This window comes from Saimiri boliviensis, chromosome 4, assembly GCF_048565385.1.
Source record: "Saimiri boliviensis isolate mSaiBol1 chromosome 4, mSaiBol1.pri, whole genome shotgun sequence".
Taxonomy (NCBI): domain Eukaryota; kingdom Metazoa; phylum Chordata; class Mammalia; order Primates; family Cebidae; genus Saimiri; species Saimiri boliviensis.
In genome coordinates this window covers 54,797,861-54,820,393 of record NC_133452.1, presented here as the reverse complement: position 1 = coordinate 54,820,393, position 22,533 = coordinate 54,797,861, and positions in this window count along the sequence as shown.

Genomic DNA, 22,533 nt, shown 5'->3' with positions numbered 1-22,533 from the left:
ATCATCTAATGCCTACTCATAGGATTGGAAGATTATTCTGTGTAGAAGATGCTATCATTGTCCCACCATATTCTCCACTTACAGAAGGGCAGTTAATGGAAAATGGCCAATTCAAATGGATGGCTATGGATTTTAACATTTAACACTTGTAATACTTTGAGAGTAAATGCTACCTCTCACCCACCCTTGCCCCTAGGATGTAGGAATCCAACCATCAACCAATAATAGGTGAAGAATCACAGAGAAAGCTTCCATTTTTTTCATCTGCGGTTGGGAGAAGTATAAGGTGCATTTCACATTATCTCACAGAATGCACAACAGTCTTTAGCAATGGTCCCCTGTGATAGCAGACTTCATCATGCACAAGTTATTAGCTTTTTTCCCTTTCCCTTCTCACTTCTCCACTTTTTCTGATGGCTTTCCAAAGCATTTCCTGATGGCTTTCCAAAGCAAGTATTTACATTCTGGTCTTGTCTATGGATATCTTTTTGTGGGAACTCAAACTAAGGTAGTATGTATCAGACATAATGCAAGTAAGTCAATATTAATTTATTTAATCTTTGACACAGCACAATGAAATGGCTTTCTTAATTTTGAGGATTGAAACAGAAAGCAAGAACAAAAACAAAACTGTCTCACAGTGGTCAAGAAAGTAACTCAAGGGCAATCTAATTGATTGTGGCACATCTGCTATTTTATTCTAGGTATCTCTGGCACCAGAGTTTACTGGTTCTTCAATTTTTTCTTTGTTTTGTTTTGTTTTTTATTTTTTTGCTACCTTAATTGTAAACTTAATAATAAGAGGCAGTGATAACTATAGAAAATATGAAGAATTAGAAATATAAATTAAAATCTATAGTCATTCATTTAAATTGGTATTTTCATCTGCATTCAAAGATCATTTAGTTTTGCCTATGTTTTCATATGTTTAAAAAATATCTTTTATTGATACGGATTCAAGTTTAGTTGGTTTCCTTCCCAAGTTTGTAAGGATCCACCATTCCATAAACAGGAAAGCAGTCATGTTTTTGGCATAGTTACATTTTTGGCATCATAGGGCTTTTCAAATAAAGATGACCACAGTTTTCTGCCATGGTACTTGAAATTTTTATTAGTAACACTTTTTAAGAGGTTTTCTGGATATTGTAGCTTTTTAATTGGTAGTATGGTTTGGCTGTGTCCCTACCCAAATCTCATCTTGAATTATAGTTCCCATAATCCCCATGTGTCATGGGAGGGAGCTGGTAGGAGATAATGGAATAGTGGGGGTAGTTACTCCCATGCTGTTTTTGTGATTTAGTTAGTTCTCATGAGATCTGATGGTTTTATAAGGGGCTTTTGCCCCTTTGCTCAGCACTTTTTCTTCCTGCTGCCATGTGAAGAGGGACACGTTTGCTTCCCCTTCCACCATGATTATAAGTTTCCGGATGCATCCCCCGTCCTACAAAGATGTGAGTCAATTAAACCTCTTTCCTTTATAAATTACCCAGTCTTGGGCAGTTTTTTTAATAGCAGCATGAGCGAGAATGGACTAATACAGTTAGGTTTCATATACAGAATGTATCTTCATGCCAAGGTGAACCCCTTTGCTTGTTTTTATTTCTTTCCCCATTGTCTACTACAGTGGTTCCCAAATTATATTCTATGGAGAAAAATGGAAATACATGATAGAAAGAGTTTTTCTTCAGTAACTAACTTTGAATCATATATATGTAAAGACCTTTAAATAGTTGTTTTGAATTATATGTAATAGCTAAGCATTCCAGGAAGCCACAAATATGATCACATTATGCATTACCATTAATAAATTGCTATTAATCAATAGACATTATTTATCACCTTTCCCTTTAAGTTTTTACAATGTCTGTTGTATAACATTGGTATAAATCAATTATACATTATGTGTATGTTCTGCAAATTCATTATTTATTTGTGATATTTTGGCCTTTATTGATACATTTTGCTACAATTAATTAGTCTCTGATAGGGGTTTTATATTCTCTATTTTATCCATGTCATAAATCATTATTGATTTTTTGTCAATATTTTTAAAATATCTTACTCAAATAAATACAAGAAATATGAATCTGTAGGACTAATGTCTAAATTCTCAGCAGAGCAGCTAGGCACTTCCCCATCTGACTGAGCCCCATTATCTTTCTGATAGTACTTTCTTGGGTATGCTATTTCCTGAATACAATATGCCTTTTGAGGTCTCTGTGTACTTGCTGATGATATTTTCTCTTTCTGTAATGCACTCTCTATTACCTAATTGATGAAATTCTTAAAACCTCAATCTAGACATTACTTGCTCCTGAAAACCTCCTTTCCTGCTCAGGGGTAATTGTCATCATTATATTTTTACATGCCTCTGTTACTGACCTATCACTTTGTTAATGTATTATTTATTAATATATTTGTCTCTTCTACTAGGTCATGTCTAGGAGAAGAGTCCAGGCCATCTTATCTTTGTGCTTGTGGTTAGCATAGGATATAAAATACTAAAAATATTTAATAAATGCTTAGAGAATGACTAAGTAAATACACATATAGTAGCATCTTCATTTTTCTTCCTTATTTCTCTTTCTTCCTCCTACAACTATGAGACACATCCATGTATATTTTTGCATTATATATTCATATTGTAATATGCAATATATATTATATAATATTACAATATAATATGTAATATGCAATACATATAAGAAACAATATATATATATTATATATCATTATAATCTATGTATATATATCTCTCTCTATGTATATATATCTTCTAAAAATTAGGTTTTTTTCAGCTACGGCCTGGTTACATAGATTTATAAAAGGTTGTGTCACATAATCACTTTAGGTTCTTGTCACTCTAGATATGATAGTAATTAGATATGAAAGTGTTGTAGTTGTTTTTTATTTGACCAGGAGCAAGGAGAAATAAGTTTGGTGATTATGAAAAACTTTAAATGAGAGTAGATATGTTTGGTAAATCGTAGGCATTCCAAGAATTTAAATTTTTTAAAGTTACTCATAAAAATTAAATCTTGACAATTTCTTTATCCAAATATAAATACTTACACTAGAGGACTTTTCAGCTTGTAATATTTAATTTATCTGAGAAACAGCATTCTGAATTCTAGAGAAGGCCTTAAATATTTGCAATATTTTTTATTAATAAAAAGTGAAAACATCTTGCTCAAACAGGTATAGAGATGGTGTGTAGCCTCTAGCCCCATCTCCTTTTGGAAATTAATGTTCTTATTAGCATATTATAAAGCTATGAGATAACCGTCAATGATAAATGCTTATTTCACTTAGTTTTTTACCAATTCCTTTGACTTATAAAACTTTTTCTTTGTTACATCTAGAATCATCCCCTGTGATTAATATTTTGGAATGGATAATGACATTGGTTAGTACATTGCATGACTATGTACTAAGTCGATATCTTCTAATATATGACATAATAGTCTATTTTATTAACCGTTGTAAGTACTCTGACAGGTGGAAAAATAAGCAAGCTAAAATGTCTGCTTCAGGTTGCGCACTCTTTGACCCCATCCAAAGAACCAAGGAAGAGAAAGAGAATGGTATACTATGCAAGGTTCAATACAGAATCAAGCAGAATCAGAATATATGTAGATTTTTCAGAGCTTACTATATAGTCAGAATTAATCAAAGAAAATCAGAGATGAGAGAAATTTGAAAACATCATTAAACAAGTTTCAGAGAGAGGGACTGCCTTTCCAAATGAGGGGCCCTGCTTCTGAGGACAAAGCCAGCTTGGTTCATGGGCTATCAAATCTGAACCAAGAATTATAGACCCAGGAGGAACAGCTGTCTCACTTTCAGGACACTGAGGTATATTCTTTGCTCAAACCTAAAAAATATTGGCCTTTGAAGATAAATCGTACTTCTTTTTTTCAATTAATTTTTTTTTTTTTTGTATCTTAATGATTGCACATAGTACTTGCTCCTCAAATAGTTGTAAGACTAAAGTAAATAACTTAAGGAATAAGAACGATCATATGCATAGGCAATATAAATGAATAGCATTAATTTATGTATAATATTTTAATAGAGTCACATGGGTTTTTTTTTTTTTTTTGCTTTGGTTTTATTTTATTTTAAAGAGGGTTTATGTATGCATCTATTTGTTTCCTCTTGACATGTATGGATGAAGCTGCAGAGGTCAGGGAAAAGATACTATTTATCACCTACCTTGTAATGATGTAAGAATTTGTTAAATAATGGTAACTCTTCCATGGTTCCTTCTCATACTCAATGCAATCCATATTCCTTCCTGTGGAGAAACTGTTGTGTGAATAACAAAAAATGTTTTTTGATGGCAATGATGAATCCCAAATATAAACTGCTTCTTTAGAGGAGAGAGTCTGTAATTTTTTTTTTATTGATAGAATATTGGAAGAATAGAAAATTAAGATCTTCTGTCTCAGTTAGCCTGGAGTTCTTCCCTAAATCAATCCCTTATTCAAACATAAAATGTGCATCTTATGGCTCTCTCCCCTCTCTCAACTTCTTGCTTAGGGCAAGACCAAAAGCTTTTGAAGTGCTCCAGCTTGGTTGGTTTCTAATCTTCCTTTTAAAAACATAGTTTTAAGCTAGAAATCTGATTCAGTTTAAAATGCTGAGTTGCAGTAAACTGAAAATGGAGATTTATAAATGCATAGTGAAGATGTAATGCAATAATCGAAGTAATAAAATAGCATTATGAAGAGTAGTTGACATGCATACTTGGAGCCTATTTTTCAAGTATTAAATACTAACTCTAAATTATGTCAAAATCAAACATGCTTTAAAAATAGAAAAGATTTAAAGATCACATTATAAAATATCTATAAGTTATAGTCTTTCAAAAGCCTCACTGACCAGAAGTTTATAAGAAAAAAATAGTGATTCCAAAAAGTCAACTGAAACCATGAACACAGAATATTATTTTTCTATTATAATTCCCCTCTACAATTATTTTGTACTTAACCTAAAATTGGTTTTATTTTTATTTTCAGTTACATAGTTTTGATAGTTGCAAGAATTTCTAAAAGATATGGGAAATGACTATTTCCCTAATATCCATTTCTAGATAGTGTAGAAAGACCTTGAAATAAGTGAACTAGATACTCCTTTTAAGATATCTGTAAAGAATTAATTCCTAATTGCAACATCAGAAAGTCAATATTTCTAATGATAAACATAGTATATCCAATAAATTTCTACTACTATATCTTCCATCTTAGATTTTCTTAATCATAAATAAAGCCTGGAATGACATAACTGTTGAAAGTCATGACAAATTGGTGTTTTATGGTTGGATGTGGCCCATCTGACGATCCTAGAATAGGAAGTTTTTTTTTTTTTTTTTTTTTTTTTTTTTTTTTTTTTTTTGAGACGGAGTTTCGCTCTTGTTACCCAGGCTGGAGTGCAATGGCGCGATCTCGGCTCACCGCAACCTCCGCCTCCTGGGTTCAGGCAATTCTCCTGCCTCAGCCTCCTGAGTAGCTGGGATTACAGGCACGCACTACCATGCCCAGCTAATTTTTTGTATTTTTAGTAGAGACGGGGTTTCACCATGTTGACCAGGATGGTCTCGATCTCTTGACCTTGTGATCCACCCGCCTCGGCCTCCCAAAGTGCTGGGATTACAGGCTTGAGCCACCACGCCCGGCCTAGAATAGGAAGTTTTTAAACTCTCGTGAGAACATTCTGCTTTCTAAGATCCATTTTTAGTTGTTTACAGTCAACATTGGGTCTACCCTTTAGGCTTGTCACTAGGTGGAGACTCAAGTAGAATAATACTCCAAGACCATTTGTTCTTAATGAAAGCAATTTGTTATGAGCTGAGGGGAAAGTGTCCTTTGTCCTCCTGCCAGAACAGCCTTGCTCTGCTTTTGTTGAGGTCATTCAGATTAATGGAAAGACTACAAGAGGCTCTAAAACAAAAGCATTAGTGGGAAGATGCAAAGCATTTTTCTAAAGCAATGCCAAATGCCAGGGAACATGTATAGTATATTTTCAGATATCTATTATGAAAACTGCTTAAAATTCATTATTCTTAATTGTGTTTTCCTATGTGGTGCCCATATGGCCCCATTGTTCATTTAGTAAAACGTTTTTAAAGAACTGTTATTTTTTAAGAGTGATGGGAGGAATTGTACAGATATAAATTACATCTATAAGACTATACAGTTTATTGTTTACGGTCAGTCTATTTTAATAAGACTATGATCAGAACACATTATTTTATTTTATGCTTAAGAAGTCCTTCACATTAGGGGAACATTTAGGGGAAAAATATGCTTATAATCATCCTTGAAGAGTAGCAGATCAAAAAAATGAAGAGTAAAATACAAAGAAGTGTAATGAATTATCTTAGAGAGGGAACTCATGGCCAGGCCATATGAGATACTGTTATAGTAAAGACTTTCAAGTGTTCTAATTACCATATAGACTGAGAAATATATGCATTTGAAAAGAAATATCACCTGGATGTCTCTTTCAATTAGAATTCTCTATTTTTCAGTGACTTCATCCTGACAGCTTAATCAAGAAAGATTGAGCTTTATCTTTCTCACACTTCTTTCTTAAGGGCTGCATCTGTTAGATGGTTATTTCAAACACTCTGTCTTCATTTACTGTAAGTTTTCTAACTTTGACCATACATCCCTTACCAAGGATTCTATGAGGGAGAGGGAATAACGTATTTATTCTAATTTGGAATTTTACAACAAAAAACAACAACCCTGCTAAACTTAAAAATAGCATGATTCTGGATAACAGTGACTTTGTAAGAAATAAATTTTTTTAAAAATTTCTCCATTGGGAAGATTTGATGGACCACATACCCTAGATAAATCTTGCTCAGTAGTGGTTCTTATCTTGCTGCCGTTATCATCCCATTCAGGAAATTTTAATTTTTTTCCTTGAGGGATTTAAAGGCATCGGTTGTTTAGTTATTTGTGAATAGTTTTGACCAGTTCTTGCCTTGTGGTATTGATATTATGTTACTTAGAGAATTATATATGTGAAGATTTTGGTTTTGCTGCTTTTTGTACATCAGGCTATGTAACCTTTTATACAAGCTTTTTGGAAACTCACTTGATGTATAAGAAGAGTATACATATGATACTTAAATGGAACTTCTAGTCCATTAAAAAGTACCTACTATGTTCTCTGCACTTTAGGACATTTTCAGTAATTATTAATTTGTGACTGTAAGTGGATGTAATACCGGCTAAAAGTCTTGGCTGGCTAGAACAGATAGATGGCTTCTGCATTACTGTCATAGGATTTCAGATTTTCTGTCACAATATATATTTCAATCCTGTTCTAAAGGAAGCATAGTAGGAGGTAAGGAGGGAATTCATCATTTTCAGTCATGTGACTCCTTAATTATAAGCCTCTTTGTTGAGGCTATTGATGTGGGTATCAATTAGGATCAAGTTTTGTGCTGTACTGGCTGCTAGATACAAGAAAAGCATTGAGATGACCAACTGAAAGTTGTTATAAACAGAAGTGACATGTGGTCACCCTCAAACTGCTATTAATCAGAAATTAGCTGATACTATAGTGGATAAAATTTGATGTGATATGAATTATTAAAACAATTTACTCATCACTTTCGTCGTATGCAGTAGATATAGCAAAATTCTGCCACAAGAGTTTTGTTAGGAGTAACTGAAAACTTAAAGGGCTTAGCAAAGTCTTCGCAGTTACAAAAGTAATAATGATGTATAGCAGCTAACAAGATAATTGTACAGATAATTGGAAAATGTACTTCCTTGGATGCAATGTTTATACCAAGAGGTAAAATAATGTTAGTAAGATTCCATCAGTGTCCATAAAGCACCTTAATGAATGGATTCATGCTGCATCTATGTATTAGCACACATTTTATATAATTAAATTATAAGATAGGCTTATATAAATAATGGAGATCAGGATAACCTTTTTAATTTAAATTTTAGATGACACCATACTGAACGCTTTTACTCTTACACTAAAAATACATATTCCTAAAACCTTGAATAGAGGAGATAAACAAATAAAAAAGCCTAGCAACAATAACAAAAACAAACCCTGCAATTAAAGGAGTTTGAGAGACGTATACAAACAAAGACATCTTGGCGCTATATGCCTGGTACTGGTAGATAGTAAAAACGTAATATTCTGACAACACTCTTTTGCTTGGTATAGATATATTCTCTATCACACACACATACACACACACACACACACACACACACACACACAGGCACACACAGAGTTTTTTTTTGTTTGTTTGTTTTTTGTTTTTTTTTTGAGGCAGAGTCTCGCTCTGTCACCCAGGCTTGAGTGCAGTAGCGCTATGTCAGCTCACTGCAACCTTCATCTTCTGGCTTCAAATGATTCTCCTGCCTCAGCCTTCCAAGTAGCTGGTATTACAGGTACCCGCCGCCACACCCAGCTAATTTTTGTATTTTTAGTAGAGACAGAACTTCACCATGTTGGCCATGCTGGTCAACCCCTGATCTTAAGTAATCTGCCTACCTCAGCCTCCCAAAGTGCTGGGATTACAGGCAGAGCCACCGCTCCCGTCCTATATTTGATATATTGATTAGCTGAACTAATTAGTTGCCTTGCTGCTATTTAGTTGTATTTTTAAAGACAAACACACACACACACACACACACACACACACACACACACACACAGAGAGAGAGAAGCAAATAATCCAATAAATTTAAATTTATAATTTCCTCTTTCTTTTCTCCATCTTCCTGTCCTACATCTTTTGTCCTACCTTTATTTTTCTTCGTTCTATCTCATTATACAAGGGATTTTTAACTTATCTTAATATTAATTTATGGTAGACAATAACTCAGAACTAAACCTGACACTTTGAGAATACAAATATGGTTTTATTTACACTAATCATTTTAAAATTACATTTTAAAAAATTGGGCCAGGCGCAGTGGCTCACACCTGTAATCCCAGCACTTTGGGAGGCCGAGGCGAGTGGATCACGAGGTCAAGAGATCGAGACCATCCTGGTCAACATGGTGAAACACCGTCTCTACTAAAAATACAAAAAATTAGCTGGGCATGGTGGTGCGTGCCTGTAATCCCAGCTACTCAGGAGGCTGAGGCAGGAGAATTGCCTGAATCCAGGAGGTGGAGGTTGCGGTGAGCTGAGATTGCGCCATTGCACTCCAGCCTAGGTAACAAGAGCGAAACTCCATCTCAAAAAAAAAAAAGAAAAGAAAAAAAAAAAAGAAAAAAAATTGTTGCTCATCTTTTATGTATAACTGAACATATTCTAAGATACTCAACTCTAAATGGGGTATTGCTGAATGTGGGACTGGGCAAAACTCTGTGTCCTCTGTAGTTTGTTGAACCATTGTTTCGCTCTTTTGCTTGTGGCTTACCCTGTGTTTCCTGCAGAACTCTGACATGGTCAACAGTGGCTGGCTGACCGGCTATAGATACTTGGCCCAGTGGTTTGATGTGGGTTGTCCAAATCACATCACATTCACCATAATCTGCACCTTTTGCTTCCCTTGTATACTTGTATGCACAGAAAAGGATCTCCTGACTGCATTGCTGAAACAGCATAATAGAGAACAGGTTTTCAGATAATATCTGTCCTATGCACTGTCTGCTCCTTTGGCCATAGATAGAAAAAACAGAAACTGTAATAAGATTACTAGTATCAAGTTCTTCATAAATTTTCAGATAGATTTGAACTTTTTTTTTTTTTTCTCTCAAAAGGTCACACAAAAAGGGATGGTAATCCAACAACCTGAAATAAAGAAAGTACTTGGGCTGGGCACAGTGGCTAATGCCTGTAATCCCAGCTCTTTGGGAGGTCGAGGCTGGCAGATCATGAGGTCAAGAGATCAAGACCATCCTGGCCAAAATGGTAAAACTGTATTTCTACTAAAAATACAAAAATTAGCTGAGCATTTTTGCTTAGCTACAGGCACACACCTGTAGTCCCAGCTACTCAGGAGGCTGAGGCAGGAGAATTGTTTGAATCCAGGAGGTGGAGGTTGCAGTGAGCCAAGATTGTACCACTGCACTCCAGCCTGGTGACAGAGAGAGACTCAAAAAAAAAAAAAAAATAGCCAGGTGTAGTGGCAAGTACCTGTAATCCCATCTACCTTGGGAGACTGAGGCACCAGAATCACTTTAACCTGGGAGGAGGAGATTGCAGTGAACTGAGATCAGGCCACTGCACTCCAGCCTGGGCAACGGAGTGAGACTCTGTTTTAAAAATAAAAATTAAAAAAAGTGAATCAAGCCATAAGAATAGTATTACTTCATGGTCTTATAACAAAAAATCTACTCTATCTAGATTTGATTTGAGTGTGATTTTATTCTCCACATATTTCTCCAATGTTGAATTTACCTTAAGCATACTCATATCTTATGTTTATATTTTTACTGGCTTTCCAACTTGCTAATAAGTCACACATTTTATGATAAAATTTCAGTAGAGTAAAGGGACATGAAAGCATATTACTGTATTCAAAATCTATTTGAGTTTCTTTTAATAACCAGGTTTATTCTCTTCTTTTAAATCGTCCTTATTCCCAAATGGAATTTTGCTAGAAATAGAGTCTAATCGTTTCTGATTCCCTTAAGAACTGAAAAGCTGAAGCAGTATGGAAGGTTTTAGATACAACTCTATTATTTCTATAATAAGCATAATTTTACTAGCTTGTTATACAAGACTGTTATTGAAGAGCTATTGAGTCACTGGATTTTGAATTACAGAAAATTTCGTAACAGTTGGCATATTATCAGATAAATGAAATGCTGAATTTATAGGACATTTTCTAGTAGAAAGTTAAAATAAAAATAGCATTGTTAATTATAAAACAATTTGCACTTGTATGCTACCATTATTAGCAATTTTTTTGACAAAGAATGTTATAAATATAAGATTACTTATTCTAGCGTAGGATTTTATTAAAGAGAATTATCTCAGCCATTTTAAAAATAATTAGCTACTTATATAATTAATAGCATAAAAGAAGTAAAAACTTATTTTTTCTAAATAGAAATCTGTTTTCCTTTCAATGTTTTATGTAGGCAAACATTATTTTAAAACATATAAATACATGTTTGAATAAAAGATATTAATTTTCTTTTATAAAAGTTTCGACATATTGTTAATTAAAAACCAGTAAATATAAAATATTTCAGTCTGAATTTCATGATTTCACAACATGAACATATTCTAGCATAAAATTTAAAATGTGGTGATGAATTAAGACTCTAAAATATCTCAGATATGGACAATGTTAAGTCTAATTTGCAAATTTTTTTCTTTCCAGTTTTTGCCATTCAGTAGTCTGAAAAAAATACCCACATATTAGCATCTAATTTCAAATTATTTTATTGTTCACTCTAAAATTTCCCACAAGTTACTCGTTTTCTTAGATTACCCAAACTACTTGACCTGGAAATGAGAAGATAACTTAACATTTTAACGAGACTGATAATACCACTAGCTAGATCCAATACCTTTATGATTTTAAAAGTACAGTTTTAGGGCCAGGTGTGGCGGCTCACACCTGTAATCCCAGCACTTTGGGAGTCCAAGGCAAGTGAATCACCAACATGGTGATACCTTGTCTCTACTAAAAATGCAAAATATTAACTGGACGTGGTGGCAGGTGCTTGTAATCCCAGCTACTCGGTGGGGGCAGGGGGTGAGGCAGGAGAATCACCTGAACCCTGGAAGGTGGAGGTTGCAGTGAATAGAGATGGCACCATTGCACTCCAGCCCAGGGGAGAGCTCAAGACTTTTTTTTTTTTTTTTTTTTTTTTTAAAGAAGGTATAGTTTTAGGTGAGTTGAAGAATACGAAAGTAATGAAATATAGAAGATTGACAGTGGGAATTGAATGGAAGAGACAGTAGAAATATTGATGTTTTGATTCTACAAGACTGGGAAACCAACTGGATAAAAGGAGGGAAGAATTAGCAAACTGGTTGATAGCTTCTCAGCTCCCTAACTTATAAAAGCTCTAGTAATTGTAAAAACAAACACTTCAAATTCTATCCATTTATTAACTCATTTAGTGTTCAAAACGATCTTGGAAAGTAGATTTTATTACCACCCATTACTAAGATTAAAATGGAAGGGAATATAGATGTTAAATTTTTTGCCCCAAACCACCAAGCTAGTAAATGGCAGAGCTGACCTTTAAACCTTGGAAGTTTAATTTGGGTTCATGGTCTTTAACATTATGTAGTAATGCTATAGTACCTATCTATATCTTTTTTTTTTTTTCAAGAAAATATGCTGTGTGCTTGGATAATTGGGGGATTTTTTTTCAGTTATTTAATATTTATACTACTTTGAATCTATGCTAGAGGACCAGGAAAGTAATAGGTTGAATTTGAATGAATTCCTGCATATCCACACTGAAAGAAACCTAGCACGTTCTGGATTGGGAATTTCAGTTGAGCCCAAAGTGTCAAGTTATTTCAGAAGGCTCACATAGGTCCTTAGACATGTGGACATTGCTATGACTTAACTGGAAGTTTCCCTCACAATGAACAGTACTGCAAGAAGTTCTGCTAAGATCTTGCTCTAGAATCCTGAATGAATTATCCCTTCTGATCTCAGGCTTCTTATATAAAATGATCAATTTTTTATCCATGAGAGTTAATAACCTTCAATAGCTATGTGATAATTTTTAGTTATAATAAACTGGTTAAGAGTACACATTCTAGGGCCAGATTTCTTAAGTTCAAACTCCAGCCTCAATATTAGTTACTGATGACCTTGGAAAAATTCAGTTTACTTTGTGTAATTCACTTTTCCCATTTGTAAAACATGTAATATAATTACCTCATAACTTATTATGATAATTAAATGAGATAATATATGCAAAAAAATTAAATGATCAAAACAGCGTGGTACTGGTACCAAAAAAGAGATATAGACCAATGGAACAGAACAGAGGCCTCGGAGGCAACACAACATATCAACAACCATCTGATCTTTGACAAACCTGAAAAAAACAAGCAATGGGGAAAGGATTCCCTGTTTAATAAATGGTGTTGGGAAAACTGGCTAGCCATGTGCAGAAAGCAGAAACTGGATTCCTTCCTGACACCTTACACTAAAATTAACTTCAGATGGATTAAAGACTTAAACATAAGACCTAACACCAGAAAAACCCTAGAATAAAATCTAGGCAAAACCATTCAGGACATAGGCATAGGCAAGGGCTTCATGACCAAAACACCAAAAGCATTGGCAACAAAAGCCAAAATAGACAAATGGGACCTAATCAAACTCCACAGCTTCTGCATGGCAAAAGAAACAGTCATTAGAGTGAATTGGCAACCAACAGAATGGGAAAAATTTTTGCAGTTTACCCATCTGACAAACGGCTGATATCCAGAATTTACAAAGAACTAAAATAGATTTACAAGGAAAAAAACAAGCCCATTCAAAAGTGGGCAAAGGATATGAACAGACACTTTACAAAAGAAGACATACATGGGGCCAACAAACCTATGAAAAAATGCTCATCATCACTCACTGGTCATTAGAGACATGCAAATCAAAACTACATTGAGATACCATCTCATGCCAGTTGGAATGGCAATCATTAAAAAATCTGGAGGCAACAGATGCTGGAGAGGATTCAGAGAAATAGGAACACTTTTACACTGTTGGTGGGAGTGTAAATTAGTTCAACCATTGTGGAAGACAGTGTGGCGATTCCTTAAGGACCTAGAAATAGAAATTTCATTTGAACCAGCAATCCCATTACTGGGCATATATCCAAAGGATTATAAATTGTTCTACTATAAGGACACATGCACACGAATGTTCATTGCAGCACTGTTTACAATAGCAAAGACCTGGAACCAACTCAAATGCCCATTGATGTTAGACTGGACAGGGAAAATGTGGTACATATACACCATTCAATATTATGCAGCCATCAAAAATGATGAGTTTGTGTCCTTTGTAGGGACATGGATGAACCTGGAAACCGTCATTCTCAGCAAACTGACACAAGAGCAGAAAATCAAACACCACATGTTCTCACTCATAGGCGGGTGTTGAACAATGAGAACACATGGACACAGAGAGGGGAGCACTACACACTGGGGTCTGTTGGGGGAAAATGGGGGAGGGACGGTGGGGTGCAGAGGTGGGGAGAGATAGCATGGGGAGAAATGCCATATATAGGTGAAGGGGAGGAAGGCAGCAAATCTTGCTGCCATGTGTGTACCTGTGCAACAATCTTGCATGTTCTTGACATGTACCCTAAAATCTAAAATGCAATAAAAATAAATAAATAAATAAATAAGATAAAATCTCAACTTCCTCACTCATGACACAATCATGGTAATAACTGCTACCTTGTAGAATTGTTGTGAGGCTTATAAGAGACAATGAATGGAAAGTGTTTTGTGCAGAGCCTGGCTTAATTCCAGTATTACCCTCTTGTGTTTATACTTTACACTCCTGGACATGATTGCTTTGTGTCTATTCACAGCAGCAGATTCCCAACAGCATGTCTACTGTTATGCAATTGTTATTTTGATAAGAAATGGGCATTAGAAATGATACAGAGAGATGGGGAGGCCTAAGTTTGGCCAGTTGGGTGAGATTCAGAAATGGCTGGAACCACAAGAAACAGCCCCACTTTCTGGAGCAGATCTGTGAATAGGGCTTGCTGTGCTGCATAAGGACATGCATCCTGGGCAGAAGAAACAGTGATGATTGAAAGTCCTGAGATTGGTGCAAGCAGTATTCATGTGGGGGTGGTCCTGCAGCCAGCCTGGCTGACACCAGTGGTCTCCAGGTGACTTTGCCTTTTGTTTCTCTAGGAATATTTAGAAAGCTTAGTTTTGGCATGGGTATGGCTGCTGATTGTGTTTCAGCAGCCATACCCAAATATTTTAAAATTTGAATATAGGTGTCAACACAAAAGGGGTTAAATATGAGTGGGAAGGGAGCAAAGGAACATCTGTCATGGGATCTACATACTCAATATTACCAGCATAGGAAGATGGATAGACCTGGGTAAATTTCTCTTTATATTGAAGTATTTTGCCGTATATAAGCACATACAAATAAGTATAAATTTCAATAGAAAATTATATATTCAAACACATTGAACATGTTAATTTACTGAATTCTTATAATAAGTGTAAACCAGACATTTTGATGCTAATTTTACAGATGGGAATGGGGAAACCTAGATTTCGGTAGATTGAGAAACAAACCCAAAACCTAATAGTAAATAAAAGAACTTGGTTTTGAAGCCTGATCTATTCTATACTATGTGTGTGTGTATGTGTGTGTGAGCACACGCGTGTGTGAGAGATTTGTGAGTAGCAGATAAAAATCTTGCTAAGACTCAGAAATGTAAGAAATATAACAATTTCGTATAAATAAATTCAATTTCTATTTTGATACTACTTTTCACTCAGTGGCAGAAATATAATTTTAGTTGATTTGTACCCCTTTTCTTAGGCTGTATCTAAGTTCCAGGAAGCTTGCCTTGGAATACAGCCAGGGAGGGACACTTCATCTTTAATATTATATATCCCCGAATGTGTTCATGTAAACAACTCTTGTTTTTATGGAGATTACATTATTTGTTCTCTTAAGCAGACACTTTCCAGAATAAAAGGAGAAACTGGAAATAACTATGCCGACACAATGAATACAAGGCATGACTACCTCAGGCAAACCAGATGTATGGTCACTATGCATATTTCTTTCTGGTGGGTTTCTTCTAATCTGGCAACCATCTTCAACACTTTTGTATCAAGCCAGGTACACAAGGAATTATGTGTAAAGGGAGCACATGTTGCCAGGAGTCAATTTGCAGAGGCATTGCAAAGGATAACATGGCTGCCCTAGTGTGCTGTAAGGACGAAAACACAGTGCCTTGACTCTGTGCCATTTGTCCTTGTTTAGCCTTTGTGTCCTGTGTTGCCTGAATTGGGACTACATCAAGCTCTGGGAGTCTCTGTGAGACTGTCCATGTCTCTGTTTCAATCCACGGGAATGTCTTCATTTGCTGGAATCTTGCCATCTTTCCCAGGCTGTCCAAGGGGAACGTGTCTTCTGTTCTCACAGTCCACAAATGTATTATGGGCTTATCAGCGCAGTAATAAAGGGAAATGAAAAGATGCAACAAATAAACTCAAACCCCACTAGCTTTTGTCTTGGTTACCTCCTGCTCCAATTGAATGTTTGGTAGGCATCTTTTCAGTCACACACTGATTCATGGTCCAGAAGTCTCTTTCCATCTTGTGGTTCCTCCATTTTCTAAGGTCTCTTCTAGAAAAGAGATGGAGCATTGAGTTCATAGAAACTAATCTTAAAAGTGGTGTAGATCACTACTACCCACTTCAACTGAAAAAGAGCTGAGCAATGTCAGCTAGCAGGGATCAAGGCTTAAGAGGGAAAAGCAGGAATCTTGTGAGCACTGGCATTCTTGACCAGGCAGCACCTCTGCATGTCAATCTTTTTTGTGGCTTTCCCCTTCTCTGCCGTCAGCCTGATTTGGAAAAGGAGGCTGGGGCTAGGCATACATGCTTTTTTAAATCATCTTCTCTCAGATACTCTGTCTATACTCAGATTCCTTTTAGTTTTGCTTTTTCCTCAGAGTTTTATGCTATTGAATACAAGGCCAGAAACATATTTATTTTTCCTTTGTTTTCCACTCTGTCACATTCCACTTCTGAGGTATAGGTTGGGCTGTTTGTAGTTTGTGTGTGTGTGTGTGTGTCTGTGTGTGTGTGTGTCTCTGTGTGTGTGTGTGTGTGTGTGTGTGTGTGTGTGATGCAGGTACAGTGGGGCAAAAGAATAAAGTCAGACAGTAACAGGAAAAATTGTTAATATTCTGAAGTATTATCTTAGGATATAACTATGTAGGCCCATTTCCACAGAGCAAATATAAATTCAACATTGTTTGTCTCTTCAAGGCTGTATCACTTGTGTGTTCAGGTATTCTAAAGACCTGAGGATTTAGAGGGTGGCTCATGCTTTATTGATAAATGGCAGAAACTCAGGAGCAGCTGGCCACAGACATGCAATGTTTGAAATATGAAAACTAGGCAAATCCCCCAATGTAGTCAACAAATGTTAGCAATTCAACATTTCCAGTATAAAAATCCATTACATTAAAAAATATATGATGGCAGTAATTAAAATTTTCTAATACAGTAAGAATTAATTTCTCATTGAAGGTAAAAATGAGTGTTAATGTCTACACTGAGTTTTGCTCAAGTATAGCATAATGTAGGTTTAGAGATGAATCATCAGAACTCTCTGAAGGTGAGATCACTCAGGAAGGCAGGTGCCAGGTGAGAATAGACAGCCCCCACTAGGAGACTCCATAACCACAAAAAAAGGCAAAAAGGTGGTGGGTCTGAGTCACAGGCAGTGGACACAAAACATATCTTGACTTGGAATTCTTGGGCTGTGCATGCACCAGGATGAGGGCTGAGGTTAGAAATAAGAATGTTTTTTGCCTTGTACCACATTGAGACTCAAGAGTCTGTCTGTGAGTCCTCCAGGGTACTGTGGATCCCAAGGATTCTCCATCTTCTGAAGAATTTCTATGGAATACTGCAATCAAACTTATTAGAAGCCACCAAGCAGAGCATCGGGCTCATACCTCAGTATTCCAGGATGAAACATCCATGAGTGCCTAAAGCCTGTGTTTTCCTTTGGAGAATGTTCACTGCCCCTGAGCCCTCTAGCCCTTTGGTATTCTTCCACTCCTGGATAGACTCAGATATCCAGCATTTCTGAGCTGCCTCACGTGAGCTGAGTCACAGAGCCCTGCAGCAATGGACTTCTTGCCAGTTGACTAAGAGCCCCTCTCTGCCCTGAAGTTTTGTCACTTTCAGGGATACTGCTATTGTGATACCTGTGGCCACTATTGGTTCAGGTAAATATGTTCTTGCCATTTAGAACTTCAGCCTTTATCCTGGTGCGTGTACAGCCCAAAAACTCTGAGTTAAGAAGTGGGTCAAGTCCAGTGCCTCCGACCCAGATCTTCAACCCTTTGACCTTTCATGTGGTCATGGAGTCTCCTGGTGCGGATCCTCTGTTGTTACATATCACTTACATTTCTTTTTTAAAAATTTAATTTAATGTTAAGTTCTGGGATTCATGTGCAGGACATGCAGGTTTGTTACATAGGTAGATGTGTGCCATGGTGGTTTTCTGCACCTATCAACACATCACTTAGGTATTAAGCACCACATGCATTAGCTATTTATCCTGATGCTCTTCTCCCTGCTCCACCCCACTGACAGGCTCCAGTGTGTTTTGTTCCCCTCCCTGTGTTCATGTGTTCTCATTGTTTAGCTACCATTTATAAGTGAGAACATGTGGTGTTTGGTTTTCTGTTCCTGTGTTAGTTTGCTGAGGATAATGGCTTCCATTTCCATCCATGACTCTGAAAGGACATGATCTTATTCCTTTTTATGGCTTCATAGTATTCCATAGTTTCTATGTTCCAAATTTTCTTTATCTAGTCTATCATTGATGGGTATTTGGGTTGATTCCATGTCTTTGCTATTGCGAATAGTGCTGCAGTGAACATGCATATGCATGTATCTTTCTAAAAGAATGATTTATATTCCCTTGGGTATATACCCAGTAATGGGATTGCTGGGTCAAATGGTATTTCTGGTTCTAAATCTTTGAGGAATCAGCACACTGTCTTTCACAATGGTTGAGCTAATTTACATTCCCACCAACAGTGTAAAAATGTGCCTATTTCTCCACAGTCTCTTCAGCATCTGTTATTTCTTGACTTTTTAATAATCACCATTCTTACTGGCCTGAGATAGCATCTCATTTCATTTCTGTAATGATGAATGATGCTAAGCTTTTTTTAATGTTTATTGGCTACATAAATGTCTTCTGTTGAAAGGTGTCTGTTTATGTCCTTTGCCCACTTTTTAAGGGTTTTTTTTTTTTTTTACTTGTAAATTTAAGTTTCTTGTAGATACTGGATATTAGACTTTTATCAGATGGAAAGATTGTGAAAATTTTCTCCCATTCTGTTGGTTGCATGTTCACTTTGATGAGAGTTTATTTTGCTGTGCAGAAGTTTTTTTAGTTTAATTAGATCCCATTTGTCAATTTTTGCTTTTGTTGCAATTGTTTCTGATGTTTTTGAAATGTTTGGCTGTTCCTATGTCCTGAGTGGTATTGCCTAGATTTTCTTCTAGGGTTTTAATAGTTTTGGTTTTTACATTTAAGTCTTTAATCCATCTTGAGTTAATTTTTGTATAAGATGTAAGGAAGAGGTCCAGTTTCAATTTTCTGCATTTTGGCCCTTGCCTTTCTAAGGGATGCCCTACCTCAGAGAGTTCTGATTATTTATTTCCTGGTCTACCTTGTGCTTTACTTGAGTAAAACCCAGTGCAACTATTACTAGTTATGTTTGCCTTCAATGAGAAATTGATTGCAACTGTATTAAAAAAATTTAATTGCTGCCATTGTATAGAAAAAAAGTAATGAGTTATTTATATTTGTAAAGTGAAATTGCTGAAACTTGTTGTCTTAAATGTTTTGACTGGGATTAATGCTACATGTTCTTATTGTTTCTAACATTTGTATAAAGCTGAGAGGGTAAAAACTTGTCCAAAATATCCAAGTATCCTCTGCTTTTCCATTAACATTCATATGCTTGTGAACTTTCTACTTCATTGGGGTCACTTGATTTCAGTGAAGAGTTCTAATGCTCAGAATAATAAAGGGAATAAAAGTTTTGTTGTGCTTGATTTTGAAAGTATTCTTCGTTAGAATTAAAGGGGTGCTATTCGAGAACATGATTTTTATTATAGTAACACTTAAGCACATTAGCCTTGTGTGTCTTGGGCTCACTGGCATGGTTCTTACAATTTTGGTGAGGCTAGTTTTTTATTTTATTTTATTTTATTTTTAACTGGCCAAACAGGCTCCTGATGCCTCTTGCAAAGCACCAATAGAATTGTGGAAAGAAATATTTGTTTTGAAGTTCTGAAAAATTTTACGCCATGAAATGTGGCTTTTTTTTTAAACTAATTCACTGGAAAGAAAGTTTATGATTCAGAAGTTTAGATGGTTATTAATAAAGTGTCTCAGTACTGAAGCTGTTGGAATGGGGTTCCCTCACCTCACTAGAAAAGAACACATTTGGGAGCAGCTGATCTCACCAGTGATTATGCATATAATCTATTAATACCAGTCATGATATAGAACACTCTTTGATCCCCCACCTCTCCACCACCCCACCCCTGCTCTCAATCCTGATATTTTTGTTGGAACTTGGGCATAAGGCTTCAAAGATCAGCCAATTGATTTTTGAGAATTTGATAGAAACTGGAAAAAAATGAAAGCAGTTCTCTTTGTACGTATGCCTATATAAAGGTAGATATTTCAGTTCATCATTGGAGCAGACTGTTTTTGTTTATTTGCTTCTTTTGGAAAGACCATCTGGATTGTTTCTTTAATTTCACAAATATAGAAAGTACTGATTCATTTGTTTTAAGAAAAACTGTAGAAATATGAATCGTCATTTTTAGACAGAGCAGCTAAGAGTTCTCTTGAATAATTCAATTTTTATTTGCATAAATTTAAGAGGTACAAGTGCAATTTTGTTAGATATATTGTGGAGTGGTAAAGTCTAGGCTTTTAGTCTGCTTATCATGCAAAAGTAATGTACAGTGCACCCATGAAATAATTTCTCATCATCCACCCCTCTCCCACTCTCATCACCCTTTTGAGTCTCAAGTGTCTATCTGTTCCCACTCTATGCCCATGGGTACATATTATTTAGTTTTCAGTTTTTTTTTAAAATATATTTTAAGTTCTAGGGTACATGTGCAGATTGTGCAGGTTTGTTATATAGGTATGCATGTGCCATGGTGGTTTGCTGCTTCCATTCCCCTATCATCTACATTAGATATTTCTCCTAATGCTATTCCTCCCCAATCCTCCCACCACCTACTATGTCTCCCGATACCCACCACTGCCCAACAGGCTCTAGTATGTGATGTTCCCCTCCCTGTGTCCATGTGTTCTCATTGTTCAATACCCACCTATGAGTGAGAACATGAGGTGTTTGGTTTTCTGTTCTTGTGTCAGTTTGCTGAGAATGATGGTTTCTAGCTTCATCCATGTCCCTGCAAAGGGCATGTACTCATACTTTTTTATGGCTGCATAGTATTCCATGGTGTAGATGTGCCATATTTTCTTTATCCAATCTATCATTGATGGGCATTTGGGTTGGTTCCAAGTATTTGCTGTTGTAAAAAGTGCCACAATAAACATAAGTGTGCATGTGTTTTAATTATTAAATGTTTTATAATCTTTTGGGTACATACCTAGTAATGAGATTGCTGGGCCAAATGGTATTTCTGGTTCTAGATCCTTGAGGAATCACCATACTGTCTTCCACAATGGTTGAACTAATTTACACTGCCACCAACAGTGTAAAAGCATTGCTATTTCTCCACATCCTCATCAGTATCTGTTGTGTCCTGATTTTTTAATGATCATCATTCTAACTAGTGTGAGATGATATCTCAATGTGGTTTTGATTTACATTTCTCTAACTACCAGTGATGATGAGCTTTTTTTCATACGTTTGTTGACTGTATAAATGTCTTCTTTTGAGAAGTGTTTGTATCCTTTGCTCACTTTTTGATTTTTTTTTCTTGTAAATTTGTTTAAGTTATTTGTAGATTCTGGTTATTAGCCCTTTGTAAGATGGAGAGATTGCAATTTCTTTTTCCCTTTCTGTTGGTTGCCAGTTCACCCTGATGATAATTTCTTTTTGCTGTTGCAGAAGCTCTTAAGTTTAATTGGATCCCATTTGTCAATTTTGGCTTTTGTTGCCATTGCTTTTGATGTTTTAGTCATGAAGTTCTTGCCCATGCCTATGTCATGAATGGTACTGCCTAAGTTATCTTCTAGGGTTTTTATGGTTTTAGGTCTTATGTTTAAATCTTTAATCCATCTGGAGTTAATTTTTGTATAAGGTGTTAAGAATGCGATCCAGCTTTAGCTCTCTGCATATGACTAACCAGTTTTCTCAACACCATTTATTAAATAAGGAATCCTTTCCGCATTGCTTATTTTTGTAAGATTTGTCAAAGATCAAATGGTTGTAGATGTGTGGTGTTACTTCTGAGGCCTTTGTTCTGTTCCATTGGTCTATATCTCTGTTTTGATACAGTGTCATGCTGTTTTCATTACCTGTGAAAATATATTTTGACAGGGCAGTAGCTTACAAGAGATAATGACTTAAGATGAAGAGAACTGCACTTTTGACCTTGCAGCCTTTTTGTATAGTTTGAAGTCAGGTAACATGATGCCTCCAGCTTTTTTTTTTTTTTTTCTTTTTTGCTTAGGATTGTCATGGCTACATGAGCTCACTTTTGGTTTCATATGAAGTTTAAGGTGGAATTTCCAATTCTGTTAAGAAATTCAATGGTAGGTTGATATTGAATGCATAAATTACTTAGGCAGTATGGTCATTTTC